Genomic DNA, 18,640 nt, shown 5'->3' with positions numbered 1-18,640 from the left:
ATAGTGATATGGAGAAAATAGTTCCGCAGATAAATTAAAGGACAAATCACAGTTGCTGATTTGATGAGGCTTATAAATCAGTCACCATTCAGTATCTATGGGGAATGGTTAGTGACATGCAAGGGAAAACCTCCTGAACTACATAAGTCAGAAAGCATTTCATAAGAGGGTCATGTTGGGAGGGGTGATGGGTGCACGGTGAAGCCTATACTGAGTGCTGAAAAACAAGCACAGGAAATCCAGATAAAGAAGACTGGTGAGAGTGGAGGTTGCAAGGAAGGAGTTATGGTAAAGAGAAGCCAAAAGAGAAGAAGAAATAGGATGTACACTCCAGATAAATGGAATAACACATGGAGGGGCAGAAATATGTACAAGAACAGAGTATTTTGAGAGAAGAAAATTGCACTGCTGAGGACTGGGTGAGAGTTTGAATTATAATAGTGATGGAAAAAAAGGATTTTAATCTGTATTTAGCAGATAGAATTGATAAACATATTCTAGCTGATTAGGCATCTGTCTTGGAAAGAACAACAGAAGTAGAGTGAAAACAATAAAAGAAATTCTTAATAATTTTACTATATCCCATCCACTTTTTATTTATTTATTTTTCTCACAAGTACCAAATTTATTTCAAGGCTTTTTAATGTATTTAGAATTTATTACATGGGAGGAAAATTGAACTATTTTAAAAGATTGTCAAATATATAGATATTTTATAAGGATGGATTTAGAAAAGAAAAACTTTCAAAATGAGCACGTTGAAAAGATTTGAGATAAATGCAACTCCAAAAAGTATGCTAGAAAATGTAGTTAACAAAAACTGTTTATTCACTAGACTTCTGTAATACGTTCATGCCTTTTAATAGGAATTATGTTCATGAAGCACATTAGTAACACAGTCTTGGTTAATAAAGTCTTTCACTGTTTCCAGTTTCCCCATCTATTTGCCATGAACTGATGAGACCGGATACCATGATCTTAGTTCTTTGAATGTTGAGTTTTAAGCCAGTTTTTTCACTCTCATCTTTCACTTTAATCAAGAGGCTCCTTAGTTACTCTTCGCTTTCTGCCATAAAGGTGGTGTCATCTGCATATCTGAGGTTATTGATATTTCTCCTGGCAATCTTGATTCTAGCTTGTGATTCAACCAACCCAGCATTTCACAAGATATATTCTGCATTTAAGCTAAATAAGCAGGGTGACAATATACAGCCTTGACATACTCCTTTCTCAATTTGGAACCAGTCTGTTATACATGTCTGGTTCTAACTGTTGCTTCTTGACTTGCATACAGGTTTCTCAGGAGGCAGGTAAGGTGATCTGGTATTCCCATCGCTTGAAGAATTTTCCACAGTTTGTTGTGATCCACACAGTCAAAAGCTTTGGCATAGTCAATGAAGCAGAAGATGTTTTTCTGGAATTCTCTTGCTTTATCTATATTCCAATGGATGCTGGCGATTTGATCTCTGCTTCCTCTGCCTTTTCTAAATCCAGCTTGAACATACATTATATATGTTTTAAGTATTCTTACTACTTTTATAATTTTTTAGATACTGGTTTTCTAAATGGCCAGCTCTACTGAATTTGAGAAGTTACAATGCTCTAACCCATGTTGGAGAGTTGCCAGGTTGTATTAAATTTATTTATTTATTCTTGGATTCTCTTTTTGTTGTTAATTTTTTGAAGGATAATTGCTTTATAGAATTTTGTTGTTTTCTGTCAAACCTCAGCATGAATCAGCCATCAGATCAGATCAGATCAGTCGCTCAGTCATGTCTGACTCTTTGTGACCCCATGAATCGCAGCACGCCAGGCCTCCCTGTCCATCACCAACTCCTGGAGTACACTCAGACTCACGTCCATCGAGTCAGTGATGCCATCCAGCCATCTCATCCTCTGTCGTCCCCTTCTCCTCTTGCCCCCAATCCCTCCCAGCATCAGAGTCTTTTCCAATGAGTCAACTCTTCGCATGAGGTGGCAAAAGTACTGCAGTTTCAGCTTTAGCATCATTCCTTCGAAAGAAATCCCAGGGCTGATCTCCTTCAGAATGGACTGGTTGGATCTCCTTGCAGTTCAAGGGACTCGCAAGAGTCTTCTCCAACACCACAGTTCAAAAGCATCACTTCTTCGGCGCTCAGCCTTCTTCACAGTCCAACTCATCCATACATGACCACAGGAAAAACCACAGCCTTGACTAGATGGACCTTTGTTGGCAAAGTAATGTCTCTGCTTTTGAATATGCTATCTAGGTTGGTCATAACTTTCCTTCCAAGGAGTAAGCGTCTTTTAATTTTTGGCTGCAGTCACCATCTGCAGTGATTTTGGAGCCCAGAAAAATAAAGTCTGACACTGTTTCCACTGTTTCCCCATCTATTTCCCATGAAGTGATGGGACCGGATGCCATGATCTTTGTTTTCTGAATGTTGAGCTTTAAGCCAACTTTTTCACTCTCCTCTTTCACTTTCATCAAGAGGCTTTTTAGTTCCTCTTCACTATCTGCCATAAGGGTGGTGTCATCTGCATATCTGAGGTTATTGATATTTCTCCCGGCAATCTTGATTCCAGCTTGTGTTTCTTCCAGTCCAGCATTTCTCATGATGTACTCTGCATATAAGTTAAATAAGCAGGGTGACAATATACAGCCTTGACATACCCATTTTCCTATTTGGAACCAGTCTTTTGTTCCATGTCCAGTTCTAACTGTTGCTTCCTGACCTGCATACAAATTTCTCAATAGGCAGGTCAGGTGGTCTGGGATTCCCATCTCTTTCAGAATTTTCCACAGTTTATTGTAATCCAACAGTCAAAGGCTTTGGCATAGTCAATAAAGCAGAAATAGATGGTTTCTGGAACTCTCTTGCTTTTTCCATGATCCAGCAGATGTTGGCAATTTGATCTCTGGTTCCTCTGCCTTTTCTAAAACCAGCTTGAACATCAGGAAGTTCACGGGTCACGTATTGCTGAAGCCTGGCTTAGAGAATTTTGAGCATTACTTTACTAGCATGTGAGATGAGTGCAACTGTGCGGTAGTTTGAGCATTCTTTGGCATTGCCTTTCTTTGGGATTGGAATGAAAACTGACCTTTTCCAGTCGTGTGGCCACTGCTGAGTTTTCCAAATTTGCTGGCATATTGAGTGCAGCACTTTCACAGCATGATCTTTCAGGATTTGGAATAGCTCAACTGGAATTCTATCACCTCCACTAGCTTTGTTCTTAGTGATGCTTTCTAAGGCCCACTTGACTTCACATTCCAGGATGTCTGGCTCTAGATCAGTGATCACACCATCGTAATTATCTGGGTCATGAAGATCTTTTTTGTACAGTTCTTCTGTGTACTCTTGCCATCTCTTCTTAATATCTTCTGCTTCTGTAAGGCCCATACCATTTCTGTCCTTTATCGAGCCCAGAATCAGCCATAGGTACACATATATTATCTCCCTTTTGAGCCTACCTCCCATCTCCTGCCCCATCCCACCCCTCTACATTGATACAGAGCTCCTGTTTGAGTTTCCTGAGTCACATACCAAATTCCCATTGGTTATCTATTTTACATATGTTACTGTAAGTTTCATTGTTACTCTTTCCATGCATCTCACCTTCTCTTTCCCTCTCCCCATGTCCATAAATTTATTCTTTATGTCTGTTTCTCCACTGCTATAAATAAATTCTTCAGTACCATTTTTCTAGATCCATCTATATGCATTAGAATACGATATTTACCTTTCTCTTTCTGACTGACTTCACTCTGTATAATAGGTTCTATATTCATCTACCTCAACATAACTGACTCAAATGCCTTCCTTTTTATAACTGAGTAATATTCCATTGTGCATGTGTACCACAACTTCTTTATCCATTCATCTGTCCATGGACATCTAGGTTGCTTCCATGTTCTAGCTATTGTACATAGTGCTGCAATGAACAATGGGATACATGTGTCTTTTTCAATTTTGGTTTCCTCAGGGTTTACGCCTAGGAGTAGGATTCCTGGGTCATATGGTGGGTTATTCCTATTTTTAAGGCATCTCCATACCATCTTCCATAGTGGCTGTATCAAGTTACATTCCAGCCAACAGTGTAAGAGCTTCCCTTTTCTCCACACCCTCTCCAGCATTTATTGTTTGTAGACTTTTTGATAATGGCCATTTTGACTGGTGTGAGGTGATATTTCATTGCAGTTTTGATTTGTATTTCTCTAATAATGAGTGGTGTTGAGCATTTTTTCATGTGTTTGTTAGCCATCTGTGTGTATTCTTTGGAGAAATGTCTGTTTAGGTCTTTGGCCCATTTTTTGATTGGGTCATTTGTTTATCTGGTATTGAGTTGTATGAGCTGCTTGTATATTTTGGAAATTAATCCTTTGTCAGTTGTTTCATTTGCTATTATTTTCTCCCATTTGGAGGGCTGTCTTTTCACTGTGCTTATAGTTTCCTTTGCTGTTCAAAAGCTTTTAAGTTTAATCAGGTCCCACTTATTTACTTTTGTTCTATTTCCATTAATCTAGGAAGTGGGTTGTAGAGGATCTTGCTTTGATTTACATCATGGAGTGTTCTAAGTTTTCCTCTAAGAGCTTTATAGTTTATGGTCTTAAATTTAGGTCTTTAATTCATTTTGAGTTCATCTTTGTGTATGGTGTTAGGAAGTGTTCTAATTTCATTCTTTTACATGTAGCTGTCCAGTTTTCCCAGAACCATTTATTTAAGATGCTGTCTTTGCCCCATTGTATATTCTTGCCTCCTTTGTCAAAAATAAGGTACCCATAGGTGCATGGGTTTATTTCTGGGCTTTCTATCTTGTTCTGTTGGTCTATAGTTCTGTTTTTCGGCCAGTACCATACTGCCTTGGTGACTGTAGCTTTGTAGTATTATCTGAATTCAGGAAAGTTGATTCCTCCAGCTTCATTCTTCTTTCTCAAGACTGCTTTGGCTATTTGGGGTCTTTTGTGTTTCCATGTGTGTTGTGAAACTTTTTGTTCTAGTTCTGTGAAAAATGCCATTGGTAATTTATTGGTAATTTAATAGGGATCACATTGAATCTGTAGATTGTGTTTGGTAGTACAGTCATTTTCACAATATTTCTTATTCCTACCCAGTAACATGGAATATCTCTCCATCTGTTTATGTAGTCTTTGATTTCTTTCATTCATTCAGTTCAGTTCAGTTCAGTTGCTCAGTCATGTCCGACTCTTTGCGACCCCATGAATCACAGCACGCCAGGCCTCCCTGTCCATCACCAGCTCCTGGAGTTCACTAAAACTCATGTCCATCGAGTCAGTGATGCCATCCAGCCATCTCATCCTCTGTCATCCCCTTCTCCTCCTGCCCCCAATCCCTCCCAGCATCAGAGTCTTTTCCAATGAGTCAACTCTTTGCATGAGGTGGCCAAAGTACTGGAGTTTCAGCTTTAGCATCATTCCTTCCAAAGAACACCCAGGGCTGATCTCCTTTAGAATGGACTGGTTGGATCTCCTTGCAGTCCAAGGGACTCTCAAGAGTCTTCTCCAACACCACAGTTCAAAAGCATCAATTCTTCGGCACTCAGCTTTCTTCACAGTCCAACTCTCACATCCATACATGACCACTGGAAAAACCATAGCCTTGACTAGACGGACCTTTGTTGGCAAAGTAATGTCTCTGCTTTTCAATATGCTATCTAGGTAGTGTCTTATAGTTTTCTGTGTACAGTTCTTTTGTCTCCTTAGGTAAGTTTATTCCTAAATATTTAATTCTTTTTGTTGCAATAGTGAATGGGATTGATTCCTTAATTTCTCTCTCTGATTTTTCAGTGTTAGTGCATAGAAATGAGAGTGATTTCTGTGTATTGATTTTGTATCCTGAAACTTTGCTAAATTCAATGATTAGCTCTAGTAATTTTCTGATACTATCTTTAGGAATTTCTATGTACGTATCATGTCATCTGTAAACAGTGAGAGCTTTACTTATTTTCTGATCTGAATTCCTTTTATTTCTTTTTCTTCTCTGATTGCTATAGTTAGGACTTCCAGAACTATGTTGATTGATAGTGGTGGAAGTGGACACCCTTGTCTTGTTCCTGATCTTAGGGGAATGCTTTCAGTTTTTCACCACTGATAATAATGTTTGCTGTAGGAAGAAACACAAGCTGGAATCAAGATTGCCGGGAGAAATATCAATAACCTCAGATATGCAGATGACACCACCCTTATGGCAGATAGTGAAGAGGAACTAAAGAGCCTCTTGATGAAAGTGAAAGTCGAGAGTGAAAAAGTTGGCTTAAAGCTCAACATTCAGAAAACAAAGATCATGGCATCCGGTCCCATCACTTCATGGGAAATAGATGGGGAAACAGTGGAAACAGCGTCAGACTTTATTTTTCTGGGCTCCAAAATCACTGCAGACGGTGACTGCAGCCATGAAATTAAAAGACGCTTACTCCTTGGAAGGAAAGTTATGACCAACCTAGATAGCATATTCAAAAGCAGAGACATTACTGTGCCAACAAAGGTCTGTCTAGTCAAGGCTATGGTTTTTCCTGTGGTCATGTATGGATGTGAGAGTTGGACTGTGAAGAAAGCTGAGCGCTAAAGAATTGATGCTTTTGAACTGTGGTGTTGGAGAAGACTCTTGCGAGTCCCTTGGACTGCAAGGAGATCCAACCAGTCCATTCTGAAGGAGATCAGCCCTGGGATTTCTTTGGAAGGAATGATGCTAAAGCTGAAACTGCAGTACTTTGGCCACCTCATGCGAAGAATTGATTCATTGGAAAAGACTCTGATGCTGGGAGGGATTGGGGGCAAGAGGAGAAGGGGACGACAGAGGATGAGATGGCTGGATGGCATCACTGACTCGATGGACGTGAGTCTGAGTGTACTCCGGGAGTTGGTGATGGACAGGGAGGCCTGGCGTGCTGCGATTCATGGGGTCACAAAGAGTCGGACATGACTGAGCGACTGATCTGATCTGATCTGTAGGCTTATTATAGATGGCCTTTACTATGTTGAGGTGGGTTCCCTCTATGCCCATTTTTAAAGAGTTTTAATCATAAATAGGTGCTGAATTTTGTCAAAGGCTTTTTCTGCATCTATTGAGATTATCATATGGTTTTTATCTTTCAATTTGTTAACATGGTATCACATTGATTTATTTGCATATATTGAAGAATCCTTGCATCCCTGGAATAAACCCAACTTGATCATGGTGTATGAGCTTTTTAATGTGTTGTTGAATTCGGTTTGCTAAAATTTTGTTGAGGATTTTTGCATCTATGTTCATCAGTGCTGTTGGCCTACAGTTTTCTTTTTCTGTGTTGTCTTTGTCTGGTTTTGGTATCAGGGTGATGGTGGCCTCATAGAATGAGTTTGGAAGGGTTCCTTCCTCTAAAATTTTTTGAAAGAGTTTCAGAAGAATAGGCATTAGCTCTTCTCTAAATGTTTGATAGAATTCTTCTATGAAGCCATCTGGTCCAGGCTTTTGATTTTGGGGAGATTTTTTTTATCACAGCTTCAATTTCAGTGCTTGGAAGTAGATTGCTCATAATTTATATTTCTTTCTGTTTCAGTATTGGAAGACTGAACTTTTCTAAGAATCTGTCCATTTCATCCAAGTTATCCATTTTATTGCCATATAGTTGTTCATAATAGTCTCTTATAATCCTTTGTGTTTCTGCATTGTCTGGTTGTAACCTCTCCTTTTTCATTCTAATTTTGTTGAGTTGATTCCTCTCTCTTGTTTTCCTTGATGAATCTGGCAAAGGCTTGTCAATTTTGTTTATCCTCTCAAAGAACAGCTTTTAGTGTTATTAATCTTTATTATTGCTTCTTTCATTTCTTTTTAATTTATTTCTGCTAAGATCTTTATGATTTCTCTCTTTCTACTCGTTTTGAGTTTTTGTTGTTGTTGTTGTTTTTCCAGTTGTTTTAGGTATAAAGTTAAGTTGTCTATGCATTGTTTTTCTTGTTTTCTTGAGGTAGAATTGTATTGCTATAAACTTCCCTCTTAGAACTGCATCCCATAGGTTTGAGTTCTCATGTTTTCATTGTCATTTGTGTCTAGAATTATTTTTATATCACTTTTGATTTCTTCAGTAAGCTGTTGATTATTTAGAAAAGTGAAAGTGAAGTCACTCAGTTGTGTCCGACTCTTTGAGACCCCATGGACTGTAGCCTACCAGGCTCCTCCGTCCATGGGATTTTCCAGGCAAGACTACTGGAGTGGGTTGCCATTTCCTTCTCCAGAGGATCATCCCCACCCAGGTCTCCTGCATTGTAGGCAGATGCTTTACCATCTGAGCCACCATGGAAGTGGTTATTTAGAAATGTGCTGTTTAATCTCCATTTGTTTGTGTTTGTAACAGTTTTTTTTTTGTTGTTTTCTTCTTGTAATTGATATCTAGTCTTATAGCATTGTGGTTAGAGAAGATGCTTGATATGATTTCAATTTACTGAAATTTCCTGAGGTTTGATTTGTGACCCAAGTGGGCTCTATCCTGGAGAATGTTCCATGTACATTTGAGAAGAAAGTGTATTCTTCTGCATTTGGATGGAATGTCCTGAAGATATCAATGAGATCCATCTCATCTAATGTATCATTTAAGATGTGTTTCCTTGCTAGTTTTCTGTTTTGATGATCTGTCCATTGGTATGAGTGGGGAGTTAAAATCTCCTACTAGTATTGTGTTACTGTCAGTTTCTCCTTTTATGTCTGTTAGTGTTTGTCTTATGTACTGAGGTGCTCCTGTGTTGGGAACATAGATATTTACAATTGGTATGTCTTCCTCTTGGATTGATCCCTTGATGATTATGCAGTGTCCTTCATTATCTCTTGTAATTATCTTTATTTTAAGGTCTATTTTGTCTGATATGAGGATTGCTACTCCAGGTTTCTTCTGCTTCCCATTTGCATGGAATATATTTTTCCATCCTCTTATTTTCGGTCTATATGGGTCTTGAGGTCTGAAGTGGGATTCTTGTAAACAGCATATACATGGGTCTTGTTTTTTTATCCATTCAGCCAGTCTGTGTCTTTTGGTTGGAGCATTGAATTTATTTACATTTAAAGTAATTATTGAAATAAATGTTCCTATTTCCATTTTTTTAATTATTTGGGGTTGATTTTATAGATGTTTTTTCTTTTCTTGTATTTCTTGACTAAATAAGTCCCTTTAATATTTGTTGTAAAGCTGATTTGGTGGTGCTGAATTCTCTTAACTTTTGATTATCTGAAAAACTTTTCATTTATCCATCAATTTTGAAGGAGATCCTTGCTAGTTACAGTAATCTTGGTTGTAGATTTTTCCCTTTCAGTAAGTTAAGTATATCCTGCCATTGCCTTCTGGCTTGCAGAGTTTCTACTGAAAGATCAGCTCTTAAGCATATGGGGTTTCCCTTGTTTGTTGCCTGTGGCTTCTCGCTTGCTGCTTTTAACATTCTTTCTTTGTGTTTAGTCTTTGTTAGTTTGATTAGTATGTGTCTTGGTGTGTTTCTCCTTGGGATTTATCCTGTATGGGACTCTTTGTGCCTCTTGCACTTGATTAACTGTTTCCTTTTCCATTCAACAGTAATCTCTTCAAAAATTTTCTCATACCCTTTCTTTTTCTCTTCTTCTTCTGGGACCCCTATACTTGGAATGTTGGTGTGTTTGATATTATCCCAGAGGTCTCTGAGACTATCCTCAGTTGTTTTCATCCTTTTTATTCTGCTCTTCAGAAGTTATTTCCACCATTTATCTTCCAGCTTGCTGATTCATTCTTCTGCTTCAGATATTTTGCTACTGATTCCTGCTAGAGTATTTTTTAGTTTCAGTAATTGTGTTGTTTGTCTCTGTATGTTTATTCTTTAATTCTTCTAGGTATTTGTTAATTGATTCTTGCATTTTCTCCATTTTGTTTTCAAGGTTTTTGATCATCTTTACTATCACTATTCTGAATTCTTTTTCAGGTAGTTTGCCTATTTCCTGTTCATTTATTTTGACTTCTCTGTTTCTAGTTTGTTCTTTCATTTGTGTAGTATTTCTCTGCCTTTTCACTTTTTTTTTAACCTATTGTGTTTGAGGTCTTCTTTTCCCAGGCTTCAAGGTTGAAGTCTTTCTTCCTTTTGGTTTCTGTCCTCTTATGGTTGGTCCAGTGGTTTGTGTAAGCTTCATGTAGGGTGAGATTTATGCTGAGTTTTTGTTTGTTTTTCCTCTGATGGGCAAGGCTGAGTGAGGTGGTAATTCTGTCTGCTGATGATTGGGTTTGTATTTTTGTTTTGTTTGTTGTTTAAATGAGGCATCCTGCACAGGGTGCTACTAGTGGTTGGGTGATGCTGGGTCTTTTATTCAAGTGTTTCCTTTGTGTGAGTTCTCACTATTTAATACTCCCTAGGGTTAGTTCTCTGGTAGTCTAGGGTCTTGGAGTCAGTGCTCCCACTCCAAAGGCTCAGGGCTTGATATCCAGACTTGCTTGTGAGTGTCCAGAGGTCTCCCTAACCCTAACCCAGCAGAGGCGTGGATCAGTGGTGGCCTGCTCCATGGATGGTGGTACTCAGTGCAGCAGTGCATGCATCTGTATTAACTTTAGATGACTGTGATACATATTTTATTTTGCAACATTTGATGGTAGCAAGTTCTAAGCACCATTTATCATATAAAGTGGATGACAGTAGGGTGGTATCTAGATGCAGAAGCGCAAATATAAATAATGGAACTGAAGAATCTATAATAAGTTATTCCATGGTGACTCTGGAGGAAGTCAGTTCTCTCACAGACACACCAAATCTATAGATACATGTGAAATACATCCTCTGCCCCAGAGCCCAGTATGGAAGAGCATGGAGGGAGAAATGCCCAGGCATCCTGTAGAAGGCACTCACTTGCTCACTTTGGAGTGTCAGCCTTCCATCCAATTTTTAAATTGTGTTGTGTAACAGATGCAGTTTATTGCATTTGAAAGTATATTTACTTTTATTAAGATAGGGCATATATTTTCCTGAATAAAACATTTTAGTTAAAAATTCACATGTATTAAATCCAAGATCAGTTCAGCTCAGTCACTCAGCCATCTCAGACTCTTTGCAACCCCATGAGAGAATAATGGAATAAACTCTTATGTACATATCACTAGCTTTGACAATTACAAATTTATGGCCAATTTTATTTCATCTATAGCATTGCTTACTTTATCTCCTACTTGAATTATTTTGAAGAAAATCCCAAACTATATGTTATTTTATTTGTAAATATTATATTATCTATTCTTAAAGGCAAAGGACCCCTGTTTTAAAATATAACTATGATATAATTAGCATACCTAGGGAATCACATTAAATCCTTAGCATCATTATATATTCAGTGATTATAACATTTTTTTATTGTCTTATGAAGTTTTATTGCTTTTCAAATCATTATCTAAGTTCACACTTTTTAATAAGTTGATATGTCTGTCAACTCTCTCTATTCTACAAAATTCTTCAGGGTTTAAAAAATTTTGTTATCTAGTTGTATATTCTTTCCTTGATAAGTTTAATGGTAACACACTGTGCATACTTTTTTCCACCTTTCCACCTCTAGTATCTCAGAGATCATTACACTGAGATATTTATATATATAATATAAATAATATATAAAGAGAGTCCTTATTTCTATGGACATATTCCATTGTCTATTATTACAGTTTATACAGTCACTACCCTATGGATATTCTCAATCTTGCTATTAAATAATGATGCAAAGAATAACATCTGCATATATCTTTTTTATGTTTTCGCCAGTGTACTTTGAGATATTTTCTAGAGGTGAGATTGTGGCATTAAGGTGTAGATGCATATGCAGTGTTCCTAGATTCTACCATATTTCTCTCAGTAAGGGTTGTAGTATTTTTCATCCTCACCAATAGCTAAACAAGGCCTGTTTTACACAGAGTTACCAAAAGAAGATATTGTCAAACATGAAATTTTGGTAATCTTACAGGTTACAAAATGTGTGTAGTATTGTTTTAATTTTCAATTTTATTATGGATAAAATAGAGCATATTTTCATATGTTTTAGAGTCATTTGCAGCTCCTTTAAGTCGTTGATTCTTATCTTAGTTCATTTTCATATATGATTATTTTAGTTTCTAAAATGCAAATATTTTCCCATTTTCTCACTTGTATTTTTACTTTTATTATGGTGATTTTATTTCTTTGTCATAAAAATGTTATTATTGTTGTTGCAGTTGTGATGATAGTGATGATGCTGATTATATCATGATTTTGTCACATTCATGAATTTATTCCCATGTAGTTTCTGGATTTTGAGTTGCAGTTATAAAAGTTTTTCCTATTCCCAAATATAAAGAAATCCATTCATATTTTGTTCTATTATGTGTATGATTGCATTTTTTAAAAAATCTCTAATCATTTTGATTTTCTCTGCTCCACGGTACAAAAATGTTTTATTTTTCCTATTGCTATCCTGTTATTGCATAGTTTTAAAATGTCTATCTTTTCTTCACTTTTAAGTTTTCATGAATGTATTCTTACTCTTATCAAGATTATCAAGTATGTATCAAGAGATACATACTCTTATCAAGATTATATATTATGTTCCATATATCTATATGAATAGTCATTTATCACTATCACACTTTTGCGATTTAGAGGCATTATAACATGTTTTAATATATACTAGTTTCCCCTCATTGCACCTCTGTTCCAATTTTGTTCCCTACTAATTCATAGTTTTAGTTCTTCTGGCTTCAGGCAGAGTAGAGGTAGGTTAGGGATGTGTGTGCCAAGAAAAATACCTAAGCAATAACAAAAATCAGCAAAAGTAAAAACTGGTAATATTTTAATTAATAGTTGCTTTATAATTTAGTTTATTTATATTTGCAGCTAATGCAGCCCTTATGTGTAGTAAATAAAAAATAAATAAAAAGTTTTTAATTGTTATTTTTGAAAATAAATAATGTATTTGTCTTTCACCATCATTTCTTCTATTGATAATTCTCATTATTTTGATTATCTAGAGTTCATTCTCTAGCAAATTTCTCAGGAAGAACTCATAGGAATAATATTTCCTGGGTGCTTCCATGTTCCTATAATTTTATTTGCTTTCTTTATCTATGAGATCATTTTCATTTGTATAAATTTTTAAAGTCACAATTTGTGTCCACAAGTTTGCTAAATATGTTACTCCATTAAATGTGGGAAAAGTCTTATGATAAAGTCTTCTTACGATTTGATTATCACTCTCTTATATGTAACTTAACCTTATTGTGTAGAGTCTCAAATATTTACTTTCTTCTTTCATTAATATCTAATGGTTTACTAGAAAAATATTTCAGATTCAGCCACTCTGTATTTGTCTTCCAGAAACCTAGAAACCTTTTTTAACTGTGTGGCCTCAAAACTGCTTTTATTTTAGAAATATTTTCTTGAGTGTGACTTTTCAGTATTCTGCTCTACTGCTTTTATGCGCTTTTTCTGGAATTTTTATAGTATGATTTAAAACCCTTTCTAGTATAGAAAGGGTTTATATAAAACCCTTTGTAGTATGATTTGCCCCTTTCTACCTGTCTTCAATATCAAATTTTCTTTCTTTATTTCTGTTTTTTAGTCTTTGTAAGAGTTAAATATTTTAAAAATCATAAACATGTAGGAAATTTTTTTCCTAACCCATTTGAGAATAATTTGCTGACCTGATGTCTCATCATCTCCAAATACTTTAAGGTATATTTGCTAAGAGCATCCCCCAACATTATCACAATAAAAATAACTAAATCCATAAGTTAACATCAACATACATAATACTGAGACTTCCTTTCAAGTTTTAGTAATTGTCTCAATAATATTTTTATAGCAGAAAGACTGGGTCGTCACATTCTTTTAGTCTCCCTCAATCTCAAAAGTTCTTAAATCTTCTCAAGACCATTTCGAAGATTAAAGGTTGGTAATTTTTAGGAGAATTATCCTCAAATTGGATTTGCCTGATGTCTGCCCATGATAAGATTTGGGTGCCAATTCAAGCTAATTTCTGAGTGTGTGTGTGTGTGTAACATACCCTCAGTATTCTTTGAGCCTGTTTTTGCTTTCTGTCACAACCAAATATTTCCGAGTTCATCTTATATTTTAACCCTTATCAGATTCAAAATGAGTTTTTTCTCTAAGGAGCTCGTGTAGGGTAAAATGGTATGTAGAAGTCAGTATCTGAGTATTCAGTGTGCTTGTTGCTACTGAGGTATCATCCTCCTAAGTTCTTTCACTCCTTTAGTAAATATAACTATAGAAGTGTATCCGTGTATAGGTGTGCCTGTGTGTACAGTTACATCAGTATTTATGTAACTTATATATGCACACACATGCATGCATACTTCTTGTACCTAAACATATAATGAAAAACATGATTACTCTAACATCTTCAATTTTCATTTATCCTCATATTGTTCATTATAGTTTTCTCATTCTCTGCTTTTGTAATTCACATGTCTGACAGGAGACACCAGCTTTAATTTATGTTTAACAAGTAGATTTTACTACAATCATACTTTATATAATGAATCTATTTCTGCTGCCACTCTCTTCCCATCACTCCTGACTTGAACATCTTCTCCCTTTGCTATAGCTCTGGCTTGCCGTAGGTGGCTCTTCCCCTCCATGTCCCCTTACTCACCTTTTGGTGAGTAAGAGGAGATTCCACTCCCATGTGGGACTCTTCACCAATATGACAGACACTATGTTTTTAATAGTGCTCTTTTTATGCATACCAAATGTACAATACCTCTTAAGAAATGAAAAAACATTTCTTTATCCCATCCCTTTTTTTTAATGCCTAAATTAAGGACATGATTTTTTTTTTTTTTGGTAAATTAATTTATTTATTTTAATTGGAGGCTAAATACCTTACAATATTATAGTGGTTTTGCCATACATTGGCATATATTAGCCATGGGTGTACATGTGTCCCCCATCCTGAAACCCCTTCCTCTGTCCCTCCCCATCCCATCCCTCAGGGTCGTCCCAGTGCACCAGCCCTGAGCGCCCTGTCTTATGCATCGAACCTGGACTGGCAATCTATTTTACATATGGTAATATACATGTCTCAATGCTAGTCTCTCAAATCATCCCACCCTCGTCTTCCACAGAGTCCAAAAGTCTGTTCTATACATCTGTGTCTCTTTTGCTGTCTCACATATAGGGTCATCATTACTATCTTTCTAAATTCCATATATATGAGTTAATATACTGTATTGGTGTTTTTCTTTCTGCCTTACTTCACTGTATAATAGGCCAGTTTCATCCACCTCATTAGAACTGATTCAAATGTATTCTTTTTAATGGCTGAGTAATACTCCATTGTGTATATGTGCCACAGCTTTCTTATCCATTAGTCTGTCTGTGAACATCTAGGTTGCTTCCAGGTCCTAGCTATTGTAAACAATGCTGTAGTGAACATTGGGGTACATGTGTCTCTTTCAATTCTGGTTTCCTTGGTATGTATGCCCAGCAGTGGGATTGCTGGGTCATATGGCAATTCTATTTCCAGGTTTTTAAGGAATCTCCACACTGTTCTCCATAGTGGCTGTACTAGTTTGCATTCCCACCAATGGTGTAAGAGGGTTCCCTTTTCTCTGCACCCTCTCCAGCATTTATTGTTTGCAGATTTTTTGATAGCAGCCATTCTGACCGGCTTGAGATGATACCTCATTGTGGTTTTGATTTACATTTCTTTGATAATGAGTGATGTTGTTCACCTTTTCATGTGTTTGTTAGCCATCTGTATGCCTTTTTTGGAGAAATGTCTGTTTAGTTCTTTGGCCCATTTTTTGATTGGATCATTTATTTTTCTGGAATTGAGCTGCATGAGCTGCTTGTATATTATTGAGATTAATTCTTTGTAAGTTGCTTCGTTTGCTATTATTTTCTCCCATTCTGAAGGCTGTCTTTTCACCTTGCTTATAATTTCCTTCGTTGTGCAAAAGCTTTTAAGTTTAATTAGGTCTTATTTGTTTATTTTTGCTTTTATTTCCATTACTCTAGGAGATGGGTCATAGAGGATCCTGCTGTGATTTTTGTCAGAGAGTGTTTTGAAAGGCATGAATTCTTAACTTGCAGTCATATAGAATGTACTTAGAGTCATAGGTCTTATATTCAAGCAGACTGAATTCAGATGCGGGTTCTGATATGCAAATTAGCTGCATGAACTTGGATAAATTCAGATTTCTCTCCAAGCATCATATGTTAGATTAGAATTAGGACAGTAAACAAAGAAGTTATTTTATATGCAAAGTGCTTATCAGAATGTATAGTGAAAGTGAAAATTGCACAGTTGTGTCTGACTCTTTGAGACACATTTTATAATATACTCTATAAAATAATTAGCAACAAAAATTGTTATACCTTCATTTATTGAAAATTCTCTTTGTATACCTATAAATTCATAATGTACCAAGTCCCCTATGTCTCTATCAGTTACTGTTGGCTTCACTAGCTTGTTCCAACAGGCAGATTTTCATAAATATTTATAGATGCATCTGGTATATATCTGTGGGACAAAAGGGATTTTTTTAATCACTTAGTGTAGACAAATGTCTCTTTTCATCTGTCACACAACAAATATTTTAAATCATACTTATTTTGTAAGAGTCTCAAGTCCCTGGCTTCAAAATTCTTTTTGTTTATAAATTACTACATGTATTAGGGAATGTTTAAGTATTATAAAGTGCAGTTGAAAGTTTTCTCCTATCTATGCCCTTTCTCTAGTCCTTCTAGTGACCAGTAAATTATACCTTTTTGTTATTCCAGATAACAAAATTACTACAAACACTTTGGAAATCACTGTTTCACTTCATATTTAGGCATACCCCATTTATTGCATTTATTTTAAACCATTTTGCAGATACTGCATTTTCTTACAAATTGAAAGTTTCTGGCATTTGCTCATTTCATGTTTCTGTATCACATTTGGGCTTCCCTGATAGCTCAGTTGGTAAAAAGTCTGCCTGCAATGCAGAAGACCCTGGTTCAAATCCTGGGTTGGGAAGTTCTGCTGGAGAAGGGATAGGGTACCCACTCCAGTATTCTTGGGCTTTCCTTGTGGTTCAGCTGGTAAGAAATCTGCCTGCAATGAAGGAGACCTGGGTTTGATCCCTGGGTTGGGAAATACCCCTGGAGAAGGGAAAGGCTACCCACGTCAGTATTCTGGCCTGGAGAATTGCATGGACTGTATAGTCCATGTGGTTGTAAAGAGTAGGAAACAACTGAGCAACTTTCACTTTCACATCACATTTTGGAAATCCTCATAATGTTTCTTTTTTAATTATTATTATTATTATATTGATATTTGTTATGATGATCTGTGATCAGTGATTTTGACATTACTATTATAATTGTTTTGGAACACCACAAACTATGCCAATATGAGACAATGGACTTGGATAAATATGGTGTGTTTTCTGAATGCTCCACTGATCAGCCATTCCTTTGTCTCTTTTCTCCTTGTCCATCCTATTCCCTGAGACACAACAATATTAATTACCCTACAGTAGTGTCTAAATATGCATATGAATGAATGACATCTCTCTCAATTTAAATCAAAAGCTAGAAATGATTAAGCTTAGTGAGGAATACACGTAGAAAGCCAAAATAGGCTGAAAGCTAGGCCTCTTGTGCCAAACAGTTATCCAAGTTCTGAATGCAAGGGAAAAGTTTTTTAAAGGAAATTAAAAGTGCTGCTCTAGTGAATCACTCGTGATAATAAGTGAAACAGCTTTATTTTTGATATGGAGAAAGTTTTAGTGGTCTGGATAGAAGATCAAACCGGCCACAATATTCCTGTAAGCCAAAACCTAATCCAGAGCAAGTTCCTAATTCTCTTCATTATGAGTGTATCCATGTGCATCTCCTACAATATATTACTTATTAAGGAATATTTACAATATATTACTTAACAGTAAAATAGAAAGCCTTGAATTCTTATTCCATAAAATTTGACTCTCTTTTGTGGTTTCAAGCATAAAAAATGAATAAGGTTTACCTTCACTGCGTGTAAAAAGAGTTACAGTATAGAACTAATAGAGGTTTGCTTCTGGGTTACTTTGAATATTTGTTTAAAAAAATGACAATGGAAATAATAGCAAAACTCTGATATTTACTCCATTATAAAAAAGTTTCAGTTGTAAAATCTAAATATTTAGATTAGTCATTATTCATGTAAGAATAGGACTCTCATCATTAACATTCCTGATGTTTAAAATGATGTTGCCAATGCATGAATCCAGGGACAGGTTCTCCCTGTTTTTAACAGCAACCACTATTTGGAGATGCTAAAATAAATAATACATGACAGAATATGGTTTTTTTGAGTCCTTAAAATATGCAATTTCCCTTTACAAAAGAGCACTTTATATATACAAGTGAAAAGTGCTTTAAAAATTGCTGCTTAACAATGTAGGTCCATTCCTAAAGAAAACAAAAATAAATAAAGATGGTTTGACAAAAGGAGTATCTTTTGTACCCTCATATAGATTTCTGTGTTTAAGCTACCTACTAATTGTTACATAATTTTGACAATGTTTTTAAACTTTAGGTTTGGTGTGCTACATTTAAGGTAACATAATCAAATTTGTTGAAATAGCAAACTAAAAGAATAACTAAGTTTCAGTATTTAGGAAAAAACTATGTGAAGCTATAGTTTTTAGCTATTTAGCT

The sequence above is a fragment of the Bubalus kerabau genome, chromosome 8 (assembly GCF_029407905.1).
Source record: "Bubalus kerabau isolate K-KA32 ecotype Philippines breed swamp buffalo chromosome 8, PCC_UOA_SB_1v2, whole genome shotgun sequence".
NCBI lineage: Eukaryota > Metazoa > Chordata > Mammalia > Artiodactyla > Bovidae > Bubalus > Bubalus kerabau.
Note: the sequence above shows the minus strand (reverse complement) of the source record.